Genomic DNA, 27,564 nt, shown 5'->3' with positions numbered 1-27,564 from the left:
GTGAACCGTGGAGAGCACATTAACCAAGAACGAAAGGTGGGGGAGAGAGACATGAGGGAGAGAGTAAGGTAAGGGGAATAAGAGACAAGAGAGAGAAGATGAGAGAGGATGGGAGTAAGGGAAGGTGAGAGATGAGAAAGAGAGAGAAAGTGGGCAGGGGTCTGTCCTTTAAAGGGGTCCTTTGCACCTGTGTGCAGACTGGTTCTCACGGAGCTCTGGGCTGGCCAGAGTGTTGCCTGAGTGCATCCTGCCAGGTAACAGGGCAGGCCAGGGTAATGCCTGAACCTTTTGGGGAGAGCTGGGGAAGACAGCTGGCATGGACCTCTGGCCCACACCAGTCCATGCAGAGGTGCGCACACTTGCACACACGTGCCCACGCACACACACAAAGTGGCCGTTGTGTGCGCGTCTGCTGTACTCGATACTCTAATAATAAAAAAAAAAAGCCGGCTTAGAAAGGCTATGGAAATGAAGTTGCTGGAGAAGAGCTGTGGGTGTCAGCTGCGAAGCCACGATCCCGTAACTATTTCCCCCTGCCCTGGTGCACATAACCGTGCTGAACAGCTTGGGCGGAACAGTTTGCATCATTCCCCGGCTCCCCCACGCCCCCGAGGCTGGTGACTGGAACCGTGGCCCCTGCGCTGTGAGTGCGTGGTATGTGGGAAGGACGATGAAGGAAGCGATGACGAGCAAGTCATTTTCCCACATACTTAAGTGTTGGTGATGGATACAACTCTGTCTCTTCCCGGCCTGGGCCACTGTCATCGCATCGCTGTTCAGAGGCTCCTTTTAAACCTGTCTCAGATGAGTAATGGGGTGTTTTATGGGACAGAACAGAGAGTTTCATTTGAGAAAGCCAACAGAGAATGTTTCTGAAATAACCCCGTCACAGTTGGTTGGCAGCGGCACAAATTTACCTGCTGAAGGCCGCCGGGAGTAGCAGAGGGGCTCGTGGGCCGGCCGGGCGGCTGCCTGCGATCACTGCACGTCCAAACAGCAGAAATAAGAAACCCAGAATGCTTCTTCCCTCCTCCCACCAGCCCCCTGCCTCCCCACTCCTCGTGGATAGGTACCAAAGAAAGCATGGTCTGTCGCTAAGGACCGGTGTCGGGTGAGCAGCTGGCACCAAGGAGAAGAAGAAACTCTCACCTCTGGGGTCCCTCCCTCCTGCTTCTTGAGCACCTGAGGGGGGGGAGTGCTCCCCAGGCAGTCGCGGTGGCAGCCAGGACTCAGTGAGGATAGCTTGGTCACACTGAGTCCCAGGGAGTTAACAGGGGACCCAGGGTAAAGTGTCCATCTACTCATTTGGAGAAAAGGCAGAGTAATAGTAATTTGTCCTTCCGTACGCCTTAATCCTTTGACTGTAATTTTCTCTTGGCATGCTTTTCCGGTGTCGGTTTCTTTCCTTGCACCTGGTTGCAACCTTTCTTTTATTTTTATTTTTATTTTTATTTAAGTTAGAAACAAGCTTGCTTCACATGTCAATCCCAGCTCCCTCCCTTCCTCCCCTCCCCTCCCCAACAGACCCCCCAGACCCCTACTCAATCTCCGCCCAGATCCCCAGGGAGGGTGAGGCCCTCCATGGTGGATCTCCAGATTTCATCCAGAACAGGGTCTAGGCCCTCCTTCAAGAGTAGTATCCCTCATTGTGGGATGGGCACTGAAAGTCTATTTGTACGCGAGGGATAAATACCTCCCCAAGGCCCCATAGATTATCCATGCCACCTCACTGATACCCACATTCAGGGGAGTCTGGTCAGTCCCATGCTGGATTCCCAGGCATCAGTCTGGGGTCCATGAGCTCCCCCCTTTATTCAGGTCAGCTGTTTCTGTGGGTTAAACCAGCCCCGTCTTAACTCCTTTGCTCATCATTTGTCCCTTTCTGTCACTGGATTCCAGGAGTTCAGTTCAGTGTTTAGCTGTGGGTGTTTGCCTATGCTTCCGTCAGTCTTTGGATGAAGGTTATGTTTCTCAGACTCACTGGCAGCGGGACTGTGTCCTGAAACCCGCCAAGGGTCTCCTTTGGCGGTGGCTCCGTGCTGCGCTCTGCCAGTAGAGGGTGCTGCGGGGAGATCTTAGCTTCAGAGCAAGGGAGGCAAGTTTTGTCTCTGCACAGTCTGAAGCAAAGGTTTGCAGAGTATCTCGGTGGTGCTCACCTCAGTGGGGACAGATCTCACAAAGCTGCAGCCAGTGATCCCCAGAGGTCAATGTCTTCTTCTTGGCAACCACACCTTCTTTTTGAGGCTTCAGCTAAGTTTGCTGCCTAATTTCCCCAGGCAGTCTGGACAAAAGAGCGATCTCCAGGTTCAGTGAGAGACTCTGCCTAAAAAATTAAGTGGAGAACAATGGAGAAAGACATCTGATATCAACCTCTGGCATCTATAAAGGTGTACACACACACACACACACACACACACACACACACACACACAAGATGAACAAAAATCAGTTGATTTGTACAAAATGCTGCTGCCTTAAAATATGATAGGTGATTAATTATGGATTTTCAAGAATAAAATGCCATAGATGTGGGAAATGGGCACTCAAAGAGGAAAGAAAATGCATGGTGTCTTTACCAACAGTTTATTCACATGTGTGTAAATACATAATAAATATGCGGATGCCCCAAAGTTCTGTTCCTTTGAACTCATATAAAAACACACGTCAAAGCCGTGCATTGGTGGCGCACGCCTTTAATCCCAGCACTCGGGAGGCAGAGGCAGGTGGATCTCTGTGAGTTGGAAACCAGCCTGGTCTACAGAGTGAGCTCCAGGATAGGCTCCAAAACAATACAGAGAAACCCTGTATTGAAAAACAAAAAAACCAAAAACAAAAACAAAAACCCACAGGCCAATACTTCTGTTTTAAAATTGTCAGTATTGCAACCCAATAGAGTTGCTATTTAAATGCAGGAAGAGAAACTTTAAGTCTCTTCTTCAATCAACAAGATGCATAGATTCCTAAAGTCCCTTCAGGAGGTGGGTGCCTCGCTTAAGGATAAACCATGAAATCATGAAATGATGAAGTCTGAGTGAATGAATGAATGAGCAAGCGAATGACTGAATGAATGAGTGGCTGATTGAAGCAGCAGGTAAAAATCAAGAAAGGCCTCCCAGGATAAATGACTACAACCCCTTTGTATCCCTGCTCAGGGAAGCTTCTCCTCTTGGGGAGAAAATAGCATGTTCGTGATGGGGCACAGCAAAAAACAAAAACAAAAACAAAAACAAAAAACAAAGCAAAAAAAAAAAAAAAAAAAACCCCTGCCGACGTGACTATCCCCATTGTAAGGTCTTCATTCTAGACACGAGAGAAGGAAACGGGCATTTGGAAGAGTCCAGAGCTGAGAGAGAAAGAAGCAGGCTGAACCTGGCCAGGGCTAGAGAAGGAGGAGAGTGGGAGAGAACAGTGAGACAGACAGACAATAGGAGAGACAGACAGACAGACAGACAGACAGAGACAGAGAAGAGAGTAGGAAAATATGAGAAAGAGACAGAGAACAGTGAGACAGACAATAGGAGAGAGAGAGAGACAGAGAGAGAGGAGAGAGAGTAAGAGGAGAGACAGAGAGAACAGTGAGACAGACAATAGGAGAGAGAGACAGAGAGAGAGGAGAGAGAGTAAGAGGAGAGACAGAGAGAACAGTGAGAATAGCAGGGGAAGGGTGGGGAGGAACCTTGACGTTATAAAGAGAATAAATGGGTACCCAGGAGGAGGGGGAGTCTGGGGAGGTGAGAAGCCAGCAGGCTAGGGTAGGCGGAGGGTTTGAGATGGTTGTCAGGTGTGTGATACTGAGGGACCCTGTGAAGCCAGCGCTGGCTTTTGATGTGCCCTAACCACAGGTGGACGACAACGGGCCACACACGTCCCTCAGCCACAAGTAAAGGAAATGACTCCTTTCTGCAGCTGGGAACTGGTTTTGCAAATCCCCGAGGGATGCCGGCTTGTATCTAACCACCAGAATTCCTCCCACAGTCCAGGTCGAGCTCATTTCTGCATGTTTGGACAGCCTGGGAGCCCTAACATGGCAGATACCAGAATACCCTTGATGCTGGGGCCTCCGTCAGGGACCACGCCAACCCAAGCATCTCTTCCAAGGAAGGCCTTCTTTCAGAGTGACCAGTGGCTGAATGAGCAGTTTTATTAACGATGCATTCCTTAAGCACCACGTACTTCCCTTTGGTCATCTGTATAACAGATGATGGAAGTTCTGACACGGAGGCTGGGGGGGATACTCATCTGAACTTTGGGAAGGAAACAGCTGTGATGTAGAACAACCTTGAGCTCTGAGCCAGAAGACCAGGGTGGATGTCCTAGACTTGCTTGCAGATAGTTACGTGGTGCCCCGGTGCCCCGTGTCCCTCACCTCTGCTTCCCATCTGTTAAAGAGCAGGTCGGGGCAAGTGCTTCTGAGCCTTGGATGAAGTCACGCACCTGGCAGCCCCTCAGTAAATGTCTGGCCGAACCAGAAGGGCTGGTTGGCAAAGCATTTGGGTACATTCATCACTGTGGCCCAAGGCCACTGGCCACTTTACCATAAATTAAACTAGGTGACCTCAATGGCTGCCATACCACCGAACACCCTGTTACCTTAATGAGGGTAGGTAGTACCGAAGGGACCAGCCCCCTGCTTTAGCAGCCATGACAGGCTGCAGAAAAGACATGTAGGACTCTGCAGCATACATCTGGCCTTACTGGGCCTGCCCTGATCACTAGGAGGTCAGATGCCCTCCTCGTGACAAGGAACCAGTCAGAAGTTAGCTGGCGGGGCTGTGCTTTACGGCTCTGGGTGTGCTTTACTGACAAGTGCACAACAGTAGACGTGCAGAGCATAGCAACCACCCCGGGAGGCCTATGGGCCATAGCAACCAGCTGACCAATCAACACAGGGCAGGTCGTCCAAGCCCGGAAGACACCAATCCTGAGACCGCTGCAGACCCATAGACAGTCCCCTTATGCTATCCAATATATTCCCAGTCTCGTGGTTTCCCTGGGTCTTTCTCCAGCCATCCGCAGCAGTGAAGGGATGAAAGACCCAAAATATGTTAAACAACTGCAGTAAAAGTCTCTTTGCTTTTGTATTGAAATGGGCCTCTTGGTGATTTGGGGTTTCAGAGTTTGGGCACTGCAGTGCCTCTGGTCCTTGCACATGGCCCAGTTCCCAATCATTCCTGAAGATGTACCCTGTGCTCTTTGGAAGACACGGACTTTGCTTCTTTCCTCAGAAGACGTGCTTCATCTTTAGAAGGGTTAATTTGATCTCCATCATGTGTTTTTCTGGGGTCAGTACTGTTATTTATTATATAAAACACCAAGTCCAGGGGCCACAGCTTCTTGTCATACTAAATCTTCTCTCTTACATGTGTTATGACACTAACTGAACTTTTACTCAATTGAAACCCATGCTCACTAGTACCTACAGGCACATGTGACTTCCTTATACCACTTGATGACAGACCTTCGTCCCCAAAGGTGGTGGCAGTTAGCCTGACACTTTACAATTGACAGGGTTCGACAGAGAACGTGAAATCTGTTGGGGAGTGCTTCAGTTAGTTGCAGAGTCTTGGTCATGGTGTTGCAGCTGGGATCCATGGTGTTGCAGTTGGGATCCATGGTGCTGCAGCTGGGATCCATGGTGCTGCAGCTGGGATCTATGGTGCTGCAGCTGGGATCCATGGTGTTGCATCTGGGGTCTATGGTGTTGCATCTGGGATCCATGGTGTTGCAGTTGGGGTCTCTGGTGCTGCAGCTGGGATCCATGGTGTTGCAGCTGGGGTCTATGGTGTTGCATCTGGGATCCATGGTGTTGCAGTTGGGGTCTATGGTGTTGCATCTGGGATCCATGGTGTTGCAGTTGGGGTCTATGGTGCTGCAGCTGGGATCCATGGTGCTGCAGCTGGGATCAGGCTAAAAATGACTTCAGGCTCAGCCTATGCTCAGGTCAGCAGCCATCTTTAAATTTAGGATTGCTGTTCACACATTACCTTAAAACAAGGAATGCATAAAACAGGTCTTCTCTGCTTTCTGGAGAGTAAAGCCTCTCGAGGCTAGCAGGATTAAGAATCACCAGCAAGTTCAAAGCTAATTTTAGGCACACAGCATGCCTGACTACATGAGACCCTGATTCGGAAAATAAACTTTCATTCCAGATTCCCATTGAATTAGGGGAAATGACAGGAAAATGGAGTTTCTCCTGAGCACCAACCACTGGCTGAGGACTTTCAGGATGAGCACCCTAATGGAGTAGGACACAATTCCTATTTCACAGACAGAGACACTGAGGTTCTGTAGGCTGAATCTGAGGACTGCCCTCCAACATTTGTCTCGCTGAAGCAAAGCCTACATATTCCAACCAGCTCTAACTCTGCCTCAAAAGGGGCTTGTTTAGAAAAAGCAGTTTGCACATGAGGCAGCTTTTCCACAACATGACCCACAGCAGTGGCTCTCAGCCTCAACTGCACATTAGGCCAGCGCTCTTTCCTCGGTGTCTGTAGGGAGTCAGGGCAGCAGCTCTCAGCCTTCAGTGTAAGGAGGCGCCATCATCCCAAGGCTTGCGAAAATGGATTGTCGGGAATCTATTTCCCAAATTCAAATTCTGAATCCCTTTACTTTTGTTTTTATTTATGTGCATGTATGTTTGGGCACATGTATGTGCATGTATGTTGAGGTATTTATGTGCATGTATGTTTGGGTGTATGTATGTGCATGTATGTTTGGATATATGTATGTGTGTGTGCATGTGGGTGTATGTGCATGTGAGCACAGGTGCCTGTGGAGCTAAGGCCAGGCGATGGGTGTGCTGGGAAACAAACTCCTGTCCTCAGAGCAGCAAGCACTCTTAGCTGCTCCAGCCATGAGAATGTCTGTTTCCAACAACTTCCTGCTGTTCTTGCTAGATAACTCACACCTCCCCCTGCTGACTGACCCTTCTCTCTCTCCAAAGCACAGTTGATCACAACCATCTGGGCAGGAATTAGAGACTCTCACAGGCCAGCTCCTTGACAGGATAACATCTCAGGAGGCAGGAGCCAGGCTTCTGGGACTGTATGGGGTGTTGTTTGTTTGTTTGTTTTGAGACGGTATCACTATATAGCTCAGGCTAGCCTGAAGATCACTAACCCTGCAACCCTGGCAGTCCCTGAACTCCCTCATAGACCCTTAGCCTCTAGAGCTCTAAGATTAGAGGTGTAAGCTGCCAAACCGGGCAGGAGTCTCTCAAATAACTTCCAGGCTCAATGAAGTGTGAATACTGTCATCCAATGGGCCTTTAAATCCCTCTTTATCTCGCATGCAGCCTCATTTTTAAATGAGGCATCATTCTGAATGACAGCCACACTGCAGGACTGACCATTAGCAGCTGTTGTCACTTGCCTCTGTATTTTTAAAATGCCCACAGGGGACCCCTCAGCCCATGGTTCATAAATAAAAACAAAGGAGGGAAAAGGAGCTGTTTATTCTTTGATTGATTTTTGAAAAACCCACCAATCCCTAGCTTTTCCAGCTCATCAAGGAGAAAGAGGCTTGACCGATGAGTGGTTGCTTGGTCCCTTCCCCAAAGAAGTGAAATCAGGTTTTTTTGTGAAATGCCGCGCCCCTTCCTCTCCAGTCCTCCCTCATTTTACCCTCAGCTGTTTGTTCTCTCAGCCATTGGGACTGGGACCATGAGTTGGCAGGGGTTTGGTGGCCTGAAGCTGGTGCCCTGGACTTGCAGCTGGAAGGCTGGTCTGCTTTGGAGAGGTCACACAAAGCAACTGTCAAAGGCTGCGGCCGGAAGCCAGCCTCAGGGGGCTGGGAGGTGCTCTGTAAGATGCAGGTGTTTCCCTCCCTGCCCCTCCGCTGTGGGGCCCCAGGGACACCAGCTGGGGGGGGTGAGGGATATTTATAGTTTCCTTTGCCTGCTGGTTCTTTCCAGCACCCCATACAGCACCACTGGGCCAGGTTAGGGAAGAGTTCAGATACACCAGTGGCCTGACCTGAAGTTCCCAACACAGTGGGGCTTCAAACGAGGAGAAATGGAAGATTTTTTTTTTTGCCTTTGTCCTTGTGTGGCTCAACACGGTTGTTTTCCCAAGAGATCCCGTGCTACCACTTGCATAGCTGGCTAGGGATCTCCACACTCGGTTAGGGTGCTTATCCTGAAAGTCCTTAGCCAGTGGCTGGTGCTCAGCCTTGCCCAGTTAGCACCGCCATCTAGATTCCTGAGATGAACCTGTTAGTGGAGACAGGGGCCCCAAAGAAGTCAGACCAGCATAGTCAGCGTGGCTCTCTTGGTGCCGAGTGAGCGGCTCATCCAATCAGCAGGAAGTGCACCTTTTACAGGGCAGGCTCTACAAGTGTTGGCTTAGTGGGAGTGGTCAGTGTCTCTGTTGTCCTCTAATAGGTCAGGATCCCCGAGTTTTCCTGTCCGTTTTTATGGGTACACATAAAAACTGTGAACACAACGTAACACATCGACCCGAAGTTTCTAGGTGAAATTTCAAGTCTCGGAGGGGCGGGGGGGGCGGAGGCTTGGAAATAGCAGGCATTTGGAAGCGTTTCACTTGTTCGCTGGCAGCAAGCCTGAGATCAAAACCTGTTACTCAGAGTCAGAAGCGAAATTCTTGTGAGAGGCACAATCCACCCTATTGTTCTACCTGGGGCCCTTGTGTCTCCCGTGGTTGCCATGACCCGCCGAGGCAGCCTCCTGGGTGGATGGGATATTGTGTCTGTGAGCTTCCTCGGTGTCTTATCAGCTGCCACCAATCCTCAGAATGGGTCAGTGTGATTTCCAAAGGCGGCTTCCTAAAACGTAGGAAGAGTTTGCATGTTTTATACCCACCCCATCCCAACCCACCCTCTCCCAAGTCGGCAAAATTGGTGCACACGGGTAGGATAATGGTAAAACCAGAATAGCAAAGACAGTAATTGCCAGTCTTCACTGTGCCCTTCCTAGATGTGCCGCACAGTGCAGAGAATGGGATAGGTGATTGAAAGGAAAAAAAATGAAATAAGAGGAGGACGTGACTACTCCTAACGTGAGGGAGGTTTTTTATTATGGATAAAAGGGAAAAAGCAGGCAGAGGGAAGGGTCCCACTGAACATGGCCAGCAGACTAAACTGGACCATGAGAGGAGAGAAGGGGAGGGACAGCAAGAGAGGAGACTCAGACCTGACCAAGAGGTGGCCTGGGCCAAGAGGTGGGAGGAGTCACAGGCACTGATGAAGCTGGAAGAGGGAGAGGTGGGCGGAGCTACAGGCACTGATGAACCCAGGAGAGGTGGGAGGAGCCACAGGCGCTGATTAACCCCAGAGAGGTGGGAGGAGCCACGGGGACTGATGAAGCTGGGTGGAGCCACAGGTACTGAGTGATGCTGGGAGGAGCCTGCCAGCTTCGGCTTTGCTATGTTAATAGAAACCTCCAATAGCCTTTCATCCTGGGTTTCTGAAACCTAACAATAGGTACAGTTACCATCCCCTCTAGGTTGCTGCAGAAACCTGGGCCCGCTGACAAGGCTGTCTTTGTGACTGGGAAACCTGGGCCCGCTGACAAGGTTGTTTTTATGACAGGGTGCAGAGAGCACAGTAGAGGTTGTAGCCCATCTCCAGAGACGCAGGCTTTACCCATGGCCATAGCTAGACTTTACTGTGTCTCAGGCTCCTGACTATGGTGGTCTTCAGCGTCTCCTGTGAGTCAGTTTGCAGGGTCAGACTCTCAGGTTGGCCAGAGGTTCTGCCCTAGGAAGAGGCTAGCCAACGCCAACTCATGGGGGTGGTGTGATATCTTGTCATGGAGGACGGCTTCATTTCTCTGTGTAATAGAGGTTTGCTGTGTGGACGGTGAGACTTACGATGTATTCAATCAGTCACTCCTGGGTAATAGGTTTTCTGTAGCATGATAACAGGTTTCTCTGCCGACCGAGTAAGCCAGATCAAAACCAAATTGAAAAAGTAAGAGAACAGGTTTACTTGAGCACAGCAACTCCCCAGTGAGTTCTCCAGCCCCAGAAATGGAGGCAGGACAAGTCACACACCTGGACTAAAGAAGGAAGCTTGTGTAGCCTGCAGGCAATGGTGGTGATGGTGACTCTACCATAAACTGGGGTTGTGCCCAAGTGCGGTCAAAAGCTAAGCTCTTTAGGTGGGGACTTGGGCTGCTGGCAACTTCAGAGGAAGAGCTGCCACAGCCACCAAGAGTGCGGAGCTTGGCTTTTTGGCACCTTTTCTCTCTTGGATATTCTCCAGGAGGGCAGGGTTTGGAGAGAGAGGAATGGGGCTTCACGGACCAAGTAGGAGTGAGCTGGAGGTTCCAACCCGACCCTGTGAAGGCTCTCCCTCCACAGACTCCTTTCATCTTCCGATTCCTCCCAGATCAGAAGAAAATTTTACTTCTCTTGTTTGTCTTTCCTCTTTTTTCTTTCTTTCTCCCTTTCTTCCTTTCCCGTTAAGATGGCCAAGTTTCCGGTACGTACTTAACTAATATCCTTGGAAGTCAGAAGTTAAGCAAATGAATGTGTGAGTGAATAATTGCACCCATCAGTCAACCCATTCGCCTCGGGACCTGGATTCCTGAAGACACCATAGAATAGGATGCTCAGATTCTTCCCAGCTCCTTAAAAAGCAATGTTGCTTGCGGAGACAGGGAGGGCGTTATAATATGCGATGTGGGGGGGGGGAGCCTTGGAGAATCACACGGCCTCGATGAGGGACAAACTGGCCACATAGACAGAACTTACATGGGGAGGAAGTTTAATTAAGGGAGAGGGGGGAAGGGGTAGGAGAAAGGGGAAGAAGAGACAGGAGAGGAGAGGAGAGGAGAGGAGAGGAGAGGAGAGGAGAGGAGAGGAGAGGAGAGGAGAGGAGAGGAGAGGAGAGGGGAGGGAGACAGAGACAGAGACATAGGCAGAGAGATCTGTCTGCCTCCTCAGAGAAACAGAAGAGAGAACAGGACTAGGCAGAGCCTGTCTCTTTTTTTGTTTATTTTGTTTTGTTTGTTTGTTTGTTTGTTTTTCGAGACAGGGTTTCTCTGTGGCTTTGGAGGCTGTCCTGGAACTCGCTCTGTAGACCAGGCTGGCCTCGAACTCACAGAGATCTGCCTGCCTCTACCTCCTGAGTGCTGGGATTAAAGGCATGCACCACCAAAGCCCAGTTGATCCTGTCTCTTAAAGGGACCTCCTGCACCTGCATAGAGCCAGGATATTGTTTGTCATGGCCAAGAGCTGGATCCAAGGTGTGCCTGGATACTATCAGAAGGTGAGTCCCTTCAGGTCCTTCCAGAAGCAGCCGCTAGGAACAGAATCAAAAGTGGGCTTTGTAGAAGAGACAGGAGACCCACAATGCAAAAAAAAAAAAAAACAAAAAACAAAATGTGTCTGCTTTGGGAAAGGCAGAAAGAGTCACAGGAGCAAGGAATCATCAGACCTCCGTGGGATGTGTTTAAGCAGCGGCCACCAGCTGTCGTGGTTGCTGTGGAAGAGCCGTTGCATGGACAGCGGGTGTGTTTTTCCTCCTCCACACAGCATATTCTCATCCCGTGTTTCTTCTGTGTGGGGACCATCAGCTACCTAGCCAATCTACTTCCCTCCCAGAAATGCTTCTGTGTTCTCCTCCCTCGGAGGCAGCTCAGAGCACAACCAAGCCCTTTACAGATCTCACAGACCCAACAAACACGGACCTCACTGGAGGATATGTTTCCTCCTAAGATCTGGGCATCACAGATCAATATCTTCTTCCTCAGTTTGGTTCCCCCGCTGGGGACTCAGGAACTACTATCCCAGACTGCCATCGCAGTCCTTTTGGGTGGAAGCCTTCAAGACTCCAGCTCTTCAAGAGCCAGCTGCTTCCCAGGCCACCACCGGGATCCCCAGGACCTTCTGTCTCTCAGTGTCTTGGCCTCCGGCAGGGAAAGAAAGCCTTTTGGTGTCTGAGCAAACAGCCCAGGGGAAGCTGCCTTATCATCAGGGTGTGGGAAACACCTTTGTTTTCTTGCCTCGTAGCATTGGCAGCTGATGTGCTGTGTAAACAAGCCTGTTTACTTATGTCACTTGTCCCTAGGAAATCCTGGCTCCAACTCAAGAGCCTTCCACCCCTGGGGCATGAAGGCCAAGGGTTTGGTAGTCACTTTCTCTTGACACCACCTGAAGGGTTGGATTCAGCACCTTGTCTTCTTTCTGTTTGTGCATTCCTCCGTTTGGTTTTAGTCACTCAAAAGCCATTAAGTGAGGACATTTGCCAAGGAAGTGTCTCCTAAGGAAGGGGTTAGGAACCCAAGCGTTCTGCAGCCAGGCAGCCTGGCCTCCCATCCAAGCTTTGAGGCAGTCAGTCTAGAACACAGGACTGTCCTCCAGTCACTCAAATTCTCCTCCTTCTCTGTTTTCTCATCGGCAATTAGGAGTTAACAGGAATTGCCATAGTTAAGCAATGCCTGTCACATGCAGTAAATGCAATTAAAGGGATACAAGTCAGGAATAGCAAACCCTTGCTCTCAGGAAAAATCCAGCCAGTTAGATAAAAGGAAGTGTGAACAATCGTGACACAGGCTGGTGGGCTGTGGCTGGGCTGGTGGGCTATGGCACACAAACATGTAGCTAACTGAAAGTCTTTAGTCCAGCTGGCTGGGACTAAACTTAGGTATTCAGAACCCAAGTGTGTAGTCCCTGGGGTATTTGGAGCAAGGTGGTTTTCAAAGGCAAAAGTAACTTGCAGCTGTGTGGGAGGTTTTGCACAAGCAAGCAGGTTAAGAGAAGCTAACATACACAGATAGCTGGAAGAGGTTTGCGCAAGCAGGCAGTTAGACAGAAGCCAAGATAAATGAACTGGGGCAGCTTGACATTGGGTTCCTAGACTAGAGTTGGGTTATTTTCCATGCGATTTCCAATCAGGGAGGTAAATTCTAGTCAAACCTAAAGCGTCCTCAGCAAGAATACAGGACAGAGGAGCCTCTGCCCTGTCTTGCCCTGCCACTATAATATTTACAGTTCCATTTTGATACATTTGGAACTGACACTTTCCCGTGAGCCAAAATATTTTAATTGAGACAATACTCTCTCCCCATGTGCTGAATTATTTAATAAGTGCAGAGTAAGGGCAGCTCACTGAGGCTGTTGTTTTCTTTTCTCTTTTAAGTTACTTACATCTATATGTTTACCTCCTTATCTGTATATGAACCACTCACGTGCAATGCCCACGGAAGCCAAAAGAGGGCATCAGATCCTCTGGAAACCACAGCACCCATACCCTCAAGCGGTTATGGATGCTGGAAAACCACACCCAGTCTTCTGGGGGTGCTTGTGAGCACGGAGCCATCTCTCCAGCCCCTGTAGGCTATTCTTAATTCTCATGTTTTCATGCTGAATCATTTCTGCCAAATAATTTTGCAAGGTATGTCTTTTGTTCCTGCTCAGCGCATCTTTATTCAACAGACATTTTATAAGTCACAACTTGCCAAATGATTTCTGTTTTCAATGACTATTTTGAACGCCTCACTGAAGTCTACTGTATACTGCATTTTCAGCGCAGAATATAAATCTATCCAATTAAAACAGATGGGGCTTCGTCCAGATTCTTCCTGGAAATGAAGGCGTTACATATCTGTGAGCACCCACAGTTTAATTTGTTTCCTCCCTTGGTTTGATGGAGTCAGTTTTTACCATGTCCTCTGTAAGCTTGTTATAATTGTAATTCATAAGAAGCCTGAAGTCTTTTGTATGCAACTTATTGAATAATTAAAATATTCCTACTAATTTCCACCAAAATGCAAGTAACAGCAAAGGGATAATTCCAACATGATTAGACTGTGTTCCAGGATATGACAGTGTGTGAGTGTGTGTAGGGGACGGTTGTTACTGTTTTTTGATTACTGACTTGGTTTTCTGGAGTGCCACTGTATAATTAATATAAAATGTATCACAAGATTTTTTGTGTTTAAATTATTTTGCTTCTGCTTAGACATATTTATAATATTTTTGCAATGGCAGTAGTTATTATTTCCTTGAGTGGCATATCACGTGGGTTTGAACACAGTTATAAATTCTGTGCACTACAAGTATTTCCAAGTACATTGTGCCCAATAGGTTTCTTAGCAAGAACTCTATTTTACTAAGAACACTATTTCCCCACAAATCTGTGCTTCCCTCACAATCTGTGTGCCTATTATTACCACCAAGTATATCGTATCCAAGTATATCTTATTTTCAGCTTTAAACTTTTGTACTGAACTTATGACCATATTCCCAGCAACATCAGACCTTTGTTTTCTCCCGAGAATACATTCCCCTCAATATTACTTTTATTGCATGCACTGTATGGAAAAAAATGTCAAGCCATCAATACATCTACCCAGTTTTCTATTTCAAATATCTAAGGATTTGTCATGCATAGTTTTTGTCTGACAAGAGGGACTGTTCGCAGAGGTGTGGCTTTCATCAGATTGGCCTGTGGTTAAGTATGTGGGTCATTTTCTTGACTGATGGTTGGTATAGGAGGGCCCAACCCATTATCAGCTGAACAGGTGGCCCTGGAGTGAGCAAACCATGGGGATCCAGGCAGTAAGCCGCCTCCCCTTCTTGGTCACTGCTTCAGCTCCTGCTTTAGGTCCCTGCCCTGGCTTCCCTCACTGATGGGTTGTGACAGGGAAGTATAAACTGTGAGAGCAGAAATGGTAAGCTATTAGAAGCCTTTGCTTCCATACCTAATAAAGAAATAAATCTTAAAAGGGGGATGGGGGAGGAGAGATGGCTCAGAGGTTAAGAGCCTTGACTGCTCTTCCAGAGATCCCGAGTTCAATCCCCAGCAACCACATGGTGGCTCACAACTATCTATAATGAGATCTGGTGCCCTCTTCTGGCCTGCAGGCATACACGCAGGCAGAACACTGTATACTTCATAAATAAATGGATAAATAAATAAATCTTTTTAAAAAAGAAAGAAGAAGGAAAGGTCTGGGGCAGGCAGTAAGAACTTCAGCCGTAAACTGGGGGGGTGTTCTAGGAGGAGGCAGGGTGCATGGTCTCAATGGCTGTGAGAAAAGTAAGCGTGGCGTTTCTCAGGAAGAGTGTCCACAGCAAGGTGAGAGGGACGCTTGGAGGTTTCTGAGGATGGGGAGAGTTAAAGGGGCTAGGAGATGGGTCCATCAGTTAAGTACTCGCCACGAGAACATGAGGACCTGAGTTCAGTCCCCGGCACACAAAAGCCGGGCCTGACATATATGTGCTTGCAATTCCAGCAGTTGAGGAGGTGGACATAGGAGGGTCACTGGGGCTTGCTGGCTAAGCAGGTCTAGCCAGATTGGTGACCTCCAAGTTCAATGAGAGACTCTGTCTCAAAAAGTAATGTTAGCAAGGAAGACATCAAGTCTGACCTCTGACCTCTGCTCACACATATCTACACACATAGGAGGGTCACTGGGGCTTGCTGGCTAAGCAGGTCTAGCCAGATTGGTGACCTCCAAGTTCAATGAGAGACTCTGTCTCAAAAAGTAATGTTAGCAAGGAAGACATCAAGTCTGACCTCTGACCTCTGCTCACACATATCTACACACATAGGAGGGTCACTGGGGCTTGCTGGCTAAGCAGGTCTAGCCAGATTGGTGACCTCCAAGTTCAATGAGAGACTCTGTCTCAAAAAGTAATGTTAGCAAGGAAGACATCAAGTCTGACCTCTGACCTCTGCTCACACATATCTACACACAGACTCACATATGCACACACGCACACACAAACACACAAGCACACAATTAGCTAATGATTGATAGGTTTTGTTGTTGTTCTTTTTTTTTTTAAAGATGTACTTATTTGCTATGCATACAGCGTTCTGCCTGCATGGATGCCTGCAGGCCAGAAGAGGGCACCAGATCTTATTGTAGATGACTGTGAGCCACCATGTGGTTGCAGGGAATTGAACTCAGAACCTCTGGAAGAGCAGCCAGTGCTCTTAACCTCTGAGCCATCTCTCCAGCCCTAAAGATTGTTAGTTAAAATAAAAAGCGCCACACTGCAAAATAATCAGCAGAATGAAAAGGCAACTTGCATAACCATATGAAATATTTGCAAAAAACAAACAAACATGTGTCTGAGAAAAGGTTAATACCTATAGTGAAAATCTACCTACAGCTAATAGCAAAGAAATACAGAAGCTCATTGTAATGGTCAAAGGAGAAGAACAGGGTTTTTTTGGTTTTTTTGGTTTTTTTTTTTCAGAGAAGACCTGCAAACCACTAACAGGTTTATGAGAAGGTGCTCAATGTCACCAATTAGGGAAATGCAAATTAAAACCAGATGGAGATAACGTTCCCAACCTATTAGAATGAATATGATCACAAAAGCCAAAGACAGGGATGCAGAGACGAGAAACTTTGTACACACTGGTGGCGGGAATGTAAGTTAGTACAGCCGTTATCTGAAAGAGCGTGTACGTCTCTCAGGATTAAAAATAGAACTGCCTTATGAACTAGCAAACCCACTTCTGGGTGTCTGTCTAATGCAGATCAAATCAGTATGTCCAAGAGATGTCTGTACTTCTGTGCTACACAGTGACAGCCAGGGCACAGAAGTGCCCACAAGCACATACATGGACGCAGAGAACACGGTATATGCAGGCACAGGACTATATCGTCCTACGCAAGATGGCAGTCCTGAGGTATGTGACAACACGGATGAACCTGGAGGGCTTTATACTGAGTGAGATGAGCCCGTTACAGAGGGACAGATACCGTATGTTCTCACAGATTTGAAGAGTCTAAAATTAGTCACTCCGGAACAGAGAATTCAGTGCTAGCTGAGAGGCTGGGGGGTGGGGGTGGGCGCGAGGGAATGAGGAAGTATTAGCTAAAGATATTAACAGTCCTTCCTTATGCCAGATGAACAAGTCCCAGACATCTACTGTACAGCAGCAGCGTGACGTCAAAGATTCTGAGGAGTAGCCTACTCATTAACTGTTTTATTTTTTTCACGCAGGAAAGAGTAGGTAGGAGCCTTCTGGGTGTGGTGGATATATCCCTGGCTAAGATTCCGGTGAGGACTTCACGGATGCATAATTGCCTCCAAACTCAACAAGTTGCATGCATTAAATATACATTGCGTTTTTTGTATACAATCACATAGGAGTAAAGTCATTTTTTAAAAAATGGAAGCAGCAAGAAAAATAAAATAGAAATGGTGGCAGTGTGTAAACACGTGGTTTAATCCTCTTTAAAACAGTGGATATGGGTTAATACCGCTCTCGATCGCTAAAGAGCGGAACTGGAGTTGTCGAAGGTACTGGCCTGAATTGTCCACCTAGAAAAGGTGAGATTGCGATTCAAACAGGTCTGTGCCTCCAGACTCTAGGCGCCCCAAGCAGGCCCATGAGGCACTCGGGGAGCCGCAGTGCGTTCTGGCCAATTAAGCAGTGGGCGATGTTGTGCCTAAATTCTGAACCCCCAAATCACCAAGAGACCCTATCCAATGCAAAAGCAAAGCGTCTTTCATAATTAACGAGTTAACTTTACTAACTCAGGTTCTCCGTCAGTTCGACACAGCAGGTAGAGCGCGGGGTAGGGAATTTATTGGGATAGAGCAAAAGGAATATGGGGGGGGGGTTCTGCAACAGTCTCAGGATTGGTGTGCTTCCAAGCTCGGGCCACCTGTCCTGTGTTGATTGATCAACTCGTTGCTATGGCCTATGGGCCCTCCCAGGGCGGTTGCTAAGCTCTGCACTCCACTGTTACCTTAAGGCACATTCCCCAGCCCAGCAAGCTAACTTCTGATTGGTTTCTCACCACACAGAAGGTTTCTGGCTTCCTAGTTACTAGAAGGTTGGGCAAGGTCAGGGACTCAGCACATGCTTCTGGGTCAGGGGCCTTGGTCTCCCAGGGTCTTTTCTGCAGCCTGTCATGGCTGCCAAAACAGGGGGACTGGGTGAGAGTCTGGTCCCTTCAGGCAGGTCTCATGAAATATGTTTCTAGAAGAAGGCAGAGGCCAGGCTGGTGGAAGCCGGGCTAACTTGTCCTGAGAATTACGGAGTACTTGTGTCAAGCTTTCCGATTCCCAACAAAAGCCTCCCTTGCTGAGAGCAGCCGACACGACCACGTTTTCAGTACTCTCTGCCCCTTGTAGCCTTTTGTATGTGTGGCTAAATCAAGTGATTTGAGTGTTTCAATGCACATCTCCGTCCTGCATGGGCGCATTTGGGCTCCAAAGCAAAGCGCGAAGCTTCGTCACAGAGTCTGGCCGCCATTCAGGGTTGCTTGATACCTTGGAACCGATGCCAAGCATACGTTAAATGAGTCTGACGTCATTCCAGATTGCTGGATACCTTAGAATTGATGCGGAGCATAAGTGAAACGTTTAGGGAAAGGTTTACTGAAGCGGGGTAAAGTTTTGGAGTTCATAGACTTTCTGTTTTTCTCAAATGCTTAAGGAGGAGGAATGGAGTTTGAACCTGCTTCGTGAGCTCCTCCCCCTCCCTTGCTCTTTGGTTTGCTCATGCTCTTCGGTTATAGCTACGCTTCCTGCCTGTTCCACTGCTGCACCTAAGTAGCCTCACTTTCTTGCGGATTTTCAAGACTGAGTGGGTCCAATGGGCAGGCAGAAGTTGCCGTCCTTGTTACAATATGAACCTCAGTTTGTTAAGTTCCCAGTGTTGGTGGACCCAGCCACATCTACTGAAGTCTGAAAGTGTGTCTGTCTCTGGTGACCACCAGCCTCTGGGCCTGTTGGGACGAAACGAAAGTAGCCATATTTAAAAGTCCGCTCCTTGGCCACTTGTTTCATTATGAGTGCCCGATAGCCACGTGGAGCAAGCAGCTCTCTTAGGAATGAAAGACACAATGTTGGAATCAAACCCTCAGACTGAAGTGTCCATTGCTGCTCAAAATTCTTCCGGAACACAGATATGGAGTGAAAATATTAAATAAATCAACAAAATCTAGAGCAAAACTCATATAGTAAAATGAAGTTTTGGAAGATTATCTGTTTTTTTCCCACCAACTTTCAGTAGTGGCAGTATTAGCAAGATTCCCAAGGGCAAACTTAACATCACAGCACTTAACCATGGGATCATTGTCTTCGGTTTCTGTGACTTCAGACAAGCCTGTGGACTCTTCCAGGATAGGGAACTCTGGGACTTGAACTGTCTCTAATTCGGAAAGGGCCCCAAACTGAAAAAATCCTTAGAGGCCTCCCTTAATTTCTTCATAATCTTATAATCATATTCTGAGATCTACCAGTTCGTTGTCCATCCCTACTCTCTGGGATATTGCATTTCCTGAGAGTACAAAGAAAGAAAAAGTTTAAGAATGGCCTCTAAATCTATCTGGATGGTAATAGGGAGGGCTACGGTGGGGACACAGAAGGAAACACCCCACATGGGGTCCAGGTGGGCTAAGTAGACCTTGTTTGGAGGTGACGAGACCTTCCTTTGACTTTGCATGGCGTTGGCAGGAACCTGCCTGGGACACCATGACTTCCGCTGGCTGCAGGTGTCCTGTCCTTCAGCCTAAGGAAGATGAATATTTACAAAAAGGCAGCTTCCTGTCCCTTTCCCCTCCTTGGCAGGCCCTCTGCCAGAGCCCAGGAATGCTTATCTGGACTCTGCAGCTCTTTGGAATGAGGTCATCTGGGAAGTTGAATCCCTTTGATAAAAATATCTCTGCCTCCTTGGCCTTTTGTTCTGGTGGAGAATGACCCTCCTGCTTCTTCCAGGTTAGGATGGTCGCCGTGAGGCAAATGCCAGCTGCAGGCCCCTGTGCGTGAATGCACACATCCTTCCCCAGCTGCCCAGAGAGGGCTAGCAGATAGAGGCTTGCTCCAACGCCCGCCCTGTGAGTTCCAGTTACACGTTTGGGGAGAAGAGAAAGAATTTGCCAATGGTGGTGACCACCCTGCTATTCTCTCTCTCTCTCTCTCTCTCTCTCTCTCTCTCTCTCTCTCTCTCTCTCTCTCTCACTACACACACACACACACATGCTGTAGACACACACATTTATCATGACCAAAACCCCAGTGGCTTTTCCTCTCCAATTAATCTTGTTTGACAACCAGCCCAACCAGTCCCAAGGGCTGCCTCTTTCCTGAAGGGGTAGGAGGGAATGGTGCTTTGGAATGGAATTTCTCCACAGTCCTGAGCCTATCCATCCCCTCACATCCTCTGGCAGAGTCTCCCTAATTGTATGTGCAAACTCCATAGTATCTTCTCAGAAGGAATTTTGTGCAGCAGCCCAGATACCCATAATGGGTGACTTGCTTCCCACACTTATCTCTCTCCCTTAAAATTGATTTGGCTTAACCTGTCCTTGGGCCTTTTTTGATAAAAGAAAATAAAAACAGCCCAGCACTCTCTGTTGTCACTAAGAGAGATTATGTGGAAATCGTGTCTGCTCAGATCACCTGGAAACTGAGGTTAACATTTCTTGCATGATAATGTATTCTGGCTCCTACATATTCTGAGATCCCATCTGTTTACTTTCGCCCACTTTGTGTCTTCCATTTTCCGATTGATCCTTGGCATGTTCAGTGTTTTCTGGTAGCAGATCTGCAAGGCACGGCATTTGCCCCTCTGAGGATGGGCTGGTGAAGTAATCGGGAGTCCCCTACTCTCTCAGGGAGCTTTTGCTGAAAGAGACCAGACTCCTAACGTGAATGTTTTTTAAAAGCGCTGTTAATGTGTATGATCTGCGTGGAATCCTAAACTGCATGGGAAACTGTAGATTAGAAAGTGTGTCTCCTTTTCCATGGGTGAGCCTGGAAAGGGGGGGAGAGATAACAACAGGTGATAATGGGCGCTGGCTGGTTTGGATGTGTCATATCTACTCTTCATTCCTCTTGATAACAGTATCCCAGCTTCCAGGCAGGAATTGTAAAGTCAAGGTCCAGGGAGGGGCCCACAGGCACAAGCAGCACACAGGGTAAGTCAAATAATAAACTAACAAGTTTGCTGCAGAGGCGTGGCCGGGAGAGGTACTTAGTCCATTTAGGCAACTGTAGCAAAATGTTAGAGACTTGTCCACTTACACAAACAACAGAATTTCCTTCCTCACTGTTCTGGAGGCTAGACATCTAAAATCAAGGCACCAGCAGATTCAATTTCTGGCGATGGCCTGATTCTTCACAGCTAGCTAGGTTCTCATTCTGACTTCATGAAGAAACACAAGCCGTAGGCAGGTTTCTTTCCAGCCTGGTCCTGCAGCTGATTTGCCCCAAATAAACACACAGACACTATATTATAAATTATAAAGCTGTTGGTCAATGGCTAGGGAGTATTACTGGATAGCTCTCTCTTATTAACCCATGTATTTCTACATGGCCTTATCTTACCAGAGAATGCCTAGAGTGTCCTATCTTCCTGGTCTCTTCATGGCGTCTCTTCGCTGTCTCTCTCTGCCTTACCTTTCCCAGAATTCTCCTCATCTCCTAGCCCTGCCTATCTTCCTGCCTCTATTGGCCAATCAGTGTTTTATTCATCAACCAATAAGAGAAACATATACATATATACATAGTAGGACAACCTCCAACAGCAAGCGGTTTCGCTTTTCTTTTTAAATAAGGATACTAATCTCATGCACAGTGGCTTTGCTCTCCATGATCTGAATATCTCCAAATACTCTTTATCCAAATACCACCTTCATGGACTGAGGATTTAACATTTGAATTCAGGGTGGGACACAAACACGTAGACCACAGTGAGAGTCATGGCACAGGGTAGAAATGGGATGTCCAGGAAATCTCAGTGAAGGAGTCTCAGGGAGATCCCAACATCAGTGGTGTAGCAGAGACCAGAGGCCTTGAACCAGACCACTCTTTGTGATGAACCCCCGCATGTAAAAATGCTGTTTACTTTATCCCTTTACAGGATAAAGGGGCTTACTGTGTGACTCACTGTGCACACTGCAGCTTCCATGATGAGATTTTCCCTTTCTTCCTTTCCCCCTTTTTTCTCTTAAATTTCATTGTTTTATTTTGTGGGGAGGTTGCAGGGGCAGAGGGAGGATGAAAGGGGAATGGGAGAAGGGTGGGATCAAGATGTAAAAGACGCAAACAATAAGTAAAAAGAAAGTTAAAAAATACAGTTTGTGAAAAGTAACTTCCTTTTCCTCAAGAAATGTGAATTTTCTTGTCAAATTGTATCATTTTGTAATTCTCCAAGGGAAGTTTGTGTCGACAACTCGAATAAAAAGTTTCCTTTTTCAAAATATGATTTAAAAAAATAGGGGTCAGATGATGATCTTGCAAGCCTTTGATCCCAGCACTTGGAAGGCAGAGGCAAGTGGATCTCTGAATTGGAGGTCAGCCTGGTCTGCGGAGTGCTGGTTCCAGGACAACCAGGGCTACACAGAGAAACCCTGTCTCAAGGGGGAAAAAAAGAACAGGGTTTCAGCAGTATAGTCTCAATTGCCTGTGATCATAGTACTCTATAAGCCCATGCAAGAGGGTCTTGAGTTTGAAGTTCGTTTTGACTGCATAATGAAATCCTGTGTCAAAAACAAAAAAGGAGATAAATAAAAAACAACCCAGCTATACTAGAATGGGATTTGGAAAGTTAATTTTTTTTAATTTGTCTTTTCCCAAAATTTGAGAACCCTTTTCCTGAATATATCTACTCTAGTCCCAGGCTAGGGGCCATCTGCCATTCATTGCTGGAGTTCACCTAGGCTGCCTTTTGGGCGATTGTCAGTGGGCCTGGAGTGGTCTCTTGATAATTTATAGGACGTTTCAAAACGATCGTATTGGCTCTGATGAGATGATGTAGCTGGAAATAGGATACATGTTTAAGCAAAGTGGCTGCATGTTGGCGTGTTCAGAATGCTATGCAAGTCAGTCGGAAGCTGGGGAGCTCAGTCAGTCAATTTCACCTCATGCCATGCCAACTGACACTTAAAAAGAAAAAAAGCCTTACTTGTTTCATTGAATTGACTGACTTTGGGTCTGAGCTGACTTAATTGACTGGTTTCTTGTGGTTTGAGGCAGGCAGTCCTTGCTCTGCTAAGCTGTGATCAAATGCAACAGGTAATCTTCGGGTAATAGGAATAAGAATGACAGTGCGTTCATAGATGGCTTGCTAACTTTTTACTAGCAAAGTACTTTACTGTTGCCAGCTTGTCAGTTTACTGGTGGTTTAAACAGCCTAGGAACCATAAGGAGATAGCCTTCTAGTTAGCTGCAGCCTTAATGTGTCATGCCAGTTCATCATGCCCCTTAAGTTAGTACCAGCTTCTGAGAGGTAAGGTTGTAGTGATTAGAGCAGTGCCCTAGTCTAGAGTATCCACCTGTGGTCCTTTGCTTTGAAGGTTGTGCTAGACTGTGTTTAAGAACATACTAGACTGTGTTTCTGGTTATAGATGTACGATTTCAATGAATACTTGAAAAATCCCTCCTACATCGAGGTGGAAATAGGCGGTCAGTAGTTTTATGTATAACATATATGATGTATAATTTCCTCCAGGCTTTGTCCTACATTTCACCAATTGAGATGATACTGGATCACACTGTGACTTTTCTCATTTAACAGTTTACATCCTAACATTTTGTGTCCTCCCTCCCATTAGGTATGGATAACTCAAGTGCCCCCTGGTGGTACTACTAACTCCTTATAGATGTTCTTAATGGGTCTTTTGATATTCCTTTATGAGTGTGGACTAGTGTGGTGGCTAGTTTTGTGTCAACTGTCCACAAAAGTGAATCTCAATTAAGAAAATGGTCCTACCAGACTGACCTGGAGACGAGCCTGTGGTGCATTGTCCTGATATTCATGATGATGGATGTGGGAGGGGCTAGTTCATGATGACTGATGTGGGAGGGGCTAACTCATGATGATTGATGTGGGAGGGGCTAGCTCATGACGACTGATGTGGGAGGGGCTAGCTCATGACGACTGATGTGGGAGGGGCTAGCTTGTGATGATTAATGTGGGAGGGGCTAGCTTGTGATGATTGATGTGGGAGGGGCTAGCTCATGACGACTGGTGTGGGAGGGGCTAGCTCATGATGACTGATGTGGGAGGGGCTAGCTCATGGTGACTGGTGTGGGAGGAGTTAGCTCATGACGACTGATGTGGGAGGGGCCACCCCTGGCTGCTGGTCCTGGGTACCATAAGAAAGTAGGCTGAGCATGCTGGGAAGCAGCACTCCCCCATGGCCTCTGAATCAGGTACCTCCAGGTTCCTGCCTTGTGTGCTTGTGGGCTCTTCCTTGACTTCCCGGGGATGATGGGCTGTGAGATGTAAGATGACATAAACCCTTTCCTCCCCAAACTAAGACAGCTAGTTTGCTACATCCGCTTGCTAGACAGTCCGTTGTTATTTATAGATACAACGACCACCCAAGTAAATGCCTCTGTGTATTGTGTTTGTGTGTTAAACGAGTACCTTAAGCTAGTATTTCATTTATTGGAGCTGAAATTGTTTAATTAAGGATCATACGTCTATGTCAGTTACTTTTCTCATTGCTGTGGCAAGACATGTGATAAAAGAAACTTGAGGAAGGGTTTCCTTTGGCTCACAATGTGGAAAATTAGTCCATCCTGCTGCTGGGAAGGCAGCAGGAATGAGAGGTAGCTGGACGCACCGGGTCTGCAGTCATGCTCGAAGCGGAGAGACTCAAACGCTGCTTTTCCACTCACATCTTCTTTTCCGTTTATATTCAGCCTGTGAGGGAGGGAGCTACTCACATCTAAGATGTGTCTCCCCCTGGGGACCCATCTCCAGACGTTCCCAGGGGGTGTAGTGATTCCAAATCTAGTCACGTTGACAATGAAGATTAGCTGTCATAAGTCATCGTTAGGCTTTGGGACAAATGCCCAGTTGTTTTCCTAAGGGGATGTCCTTCTTTGTGTTTAATCGAACGCCACAGAGAGGACTTCTCTCGCCATATCCATGTTGGTATGTAGCATCCTATTTAAGAACTTTGCCGTTTCAATACGTGAAAATTGCCACTTCTCAAGTGCAGGTTTTTTGGTTCATGTTGGGCATCTCTCAGTCCCCTGTGTTCATGAGTTCCCCGTCACATTAACTGCGGGTCGGAAAAGCTACATTTGCTTCGAATACATTCACCCCTTTTTCCTAGTGTTATCATCCGTTAGATAATATGTAAAGCAACGATTTACATTGTGTCATCCAGAGAGCTTCTGAAATATATGAAAGCATGTGTGCAAATTACATGCAAATCTGAGGCCATTTTATGCAAGGACCTGCTGATTTGGTGTCCAGGGGCATCTGTGACTCATCCCTGGCAGATGGCCAAAGGTGACTGCACTTCTGATTTTGTTTTGCAAGGGGACAGTGAACCAGTTTGCTCAGGCCTTTGCCGGCTTCTATAGAGACTTCCTGCCACTTTCCTGTAGATGCCTATAAAGTCTTCAATTTAAGTAAACTTTTCATTTATGACAAATACCATTTTTAATTTATTCTTTTTTGTTTGTTTGTTTGTTTGTTTGAGACAGAATTTCTCTATGTAGACCAAGCTGGCCTCAAACACAGACATCCACCTGTCTCAGCCTATTTCTTGCATTTTATTCTTATTCTGCACAAAATAGACTCCACATTGTGGTAATAGCTATGCAACTTTGTCAATGTCTTTGCTCGTTGTTACGAATTGGAACCAGAAGACCAAGAAAGTGAAACTAGCCTTGTCGTTTTTAAAGCACCATTGTTAAGGGACATCTATTATTTTATGCATAAAGTCGAATGAGTCTTGGTGGATTTATAGATCTGCACAAAGCTCTCAACAATCTCCTTGAGGTTGCTGTTTAGTTTTTGAAACAGGGTCTTACGGTGCAGCCAAAGCTAACCTTACACTCACAGCTGTCCCTCCTAAGGTCTGAGATTATAGTCCTGGATTGACAGGCAGGAATGGACCACCACCCCTGGTCTCCACAATAATCTTTAAGAGCACCACTGTCATAATTGGTATAGCCTTCTGCTTGACTTAACAAACTTTCTGCTCAGTCCCTCAGGTAAACAAAGAGCTATTTTCAAACTCTGTAGGTTGGTTTCCTGTGTTATGGATATTGCATATATATATATATATATATGTATATATATATATATATGTATACATATACATGGGTTCCAAAACATATGGTCTTTGTGGCCAGCTCTCTTTAGTGTGCTTCCAAGTTTTCTCTGGGTATGTTTCAGAACTTCATCCATTCTTTAGTGCCAAGTGAAAACCTGCTAATGAATCTACCACATTTTTTTAGTCTGGTCATTCACTGACAGACGTGGAATTGAGTTATTTCCACTTTTGACTATTACTACTGGAACAGGTCTTTGAACATACAAGTCTCCGTGCAGACATGTAATATTATTTCCCTTGAGACAAAGAACCTGGGAAGAGGTCCTGAGTTGCATGGCAACTTTATGCTTCAGTTTTTAGTCATCCATTTCCCAAAGCAGCCTTGGTGTTTTTACTACCACAGTCACTCCAAGTCCCAACCAGCATCACCACTGTCGTGGAGGCCCTTTCCAACTCCTTCATGTGTTTCTTTTGTTCTACAAAAATTTAAAACAATTTCTCTTGGTCCCATTTGCTTCTGATGTCTTTTTTTATCACATTAAACTCATAGAAAAAGCAGTTTTATGTTTTTAAGCCAAATATCACCCTTTTTTCCCTGCTCTTCACAAAGCTTTATGTTTTTCCCTATATATGAACAAAAATAATCATTTCATAGCAATTTTTATCATACAAGATACTGTGATACACCAATGTGGCTGACTTTAAATTACCGGTGATTGCTTCAAGCCTTTGTGGAAACAGCGGAACACAAGTCTTAGAAAAAAAATCATCCATATGTGTATGCATGCATCTGAAAGTGTGCATCTTGGGTGTTCTAGTTATTTCTCAAGACATCTGGGGAACTGTTCTTTGGGAATCCCCCTGCTGGGCCTGTGCCGTGTTACTTTGGTTCTCTTTGATGATGACAGTGTTGATAGTAGGCAAATCTTAGTTTTTGAAAGAGCATGAGATCGTTTGGAGCCGAACCATCCCAATAATGTGGCTGATTGAAGTGAACCAGAAACATGGACAACCCTAAGAGTGCCCCTGTGTGTACATGCATGTACAGACAAGTAGGTTTACTCTTTGCGTGTGCTCCTAGACTAAGCCACAAAGTATTTTAGAACTAGTCAGTTTGGGGCGTGCTCTACCACTGAGCTACAAGCTCTGGGTTCCTATCAATATCTTTGTCTACTCATTTTAAGGTTTTGTTGTTGTTGTTATTTTGTCTTGTTTATTTGAGACAGGGTTTCTCTGTGTAACAGTCCTGGCTGACCTGGAACTCACTCTGTAGACCAGGCTGGCCTTGACCTCACTGAGATCCACCTGCCTCTGCCTCCCAAGCATTGGGATCAAAGGCTGTGCCGCCACCAACTGACATCATTTTAGGTTTTTAATTTAAATTTTAATGCACTCATTTTTCATATGTATGTAATGAGCACATACGTGTCTGTACATGCATGTCATCTCACGTCTGTGGAGATCAGAGGACAACTTTCAGGAGCCAGTTCTCTCTGTCCACCATGTTTGTCCACAGATAGTCCTTGGGTTTCCAGCCTTGGCAGCAACTACCTTTACCTTGTTGGTGCAAACCAAGCGATCTGCATTTGAAAACGACAGCTCCA

At 46.8% G+C, this 27,564-nt stretch overlaps 1 long non-coding RNA gene across 1 annotated transcript in view; it reads left to right on the top strand.

Annotated features, from left to right (window-relative positions):
- The window catches only part of LOC110343612, a 120,934-nt gene that overhangs the window by 35,728 nt on the left and 57,642 nt on the right, over positions 1-27,564 (top strand). The window lies entirely within an intron of this gene.

This window comes from Mesocricetus auratus, unplaced genomic scaffold (genome assembly GCF_017639785.1).
Source record: "Mesocricetus auratus isolate SY011 unplaced genomic scaffold, BCM_Maur_2.0 Super-Scaffold_15014, whole genome shotgun sequence".
Classification (NCBI taxonomy): domain Eukaryota; kingdom Metazoa; phylum Chordata; class Mammalia; order Rodentia; family Cricetidae; genus Mesocricetus; species Mesocricetus auratus.
This window is presented reverse-complemented; position numbering and strand designations above follow the sequence as displayed.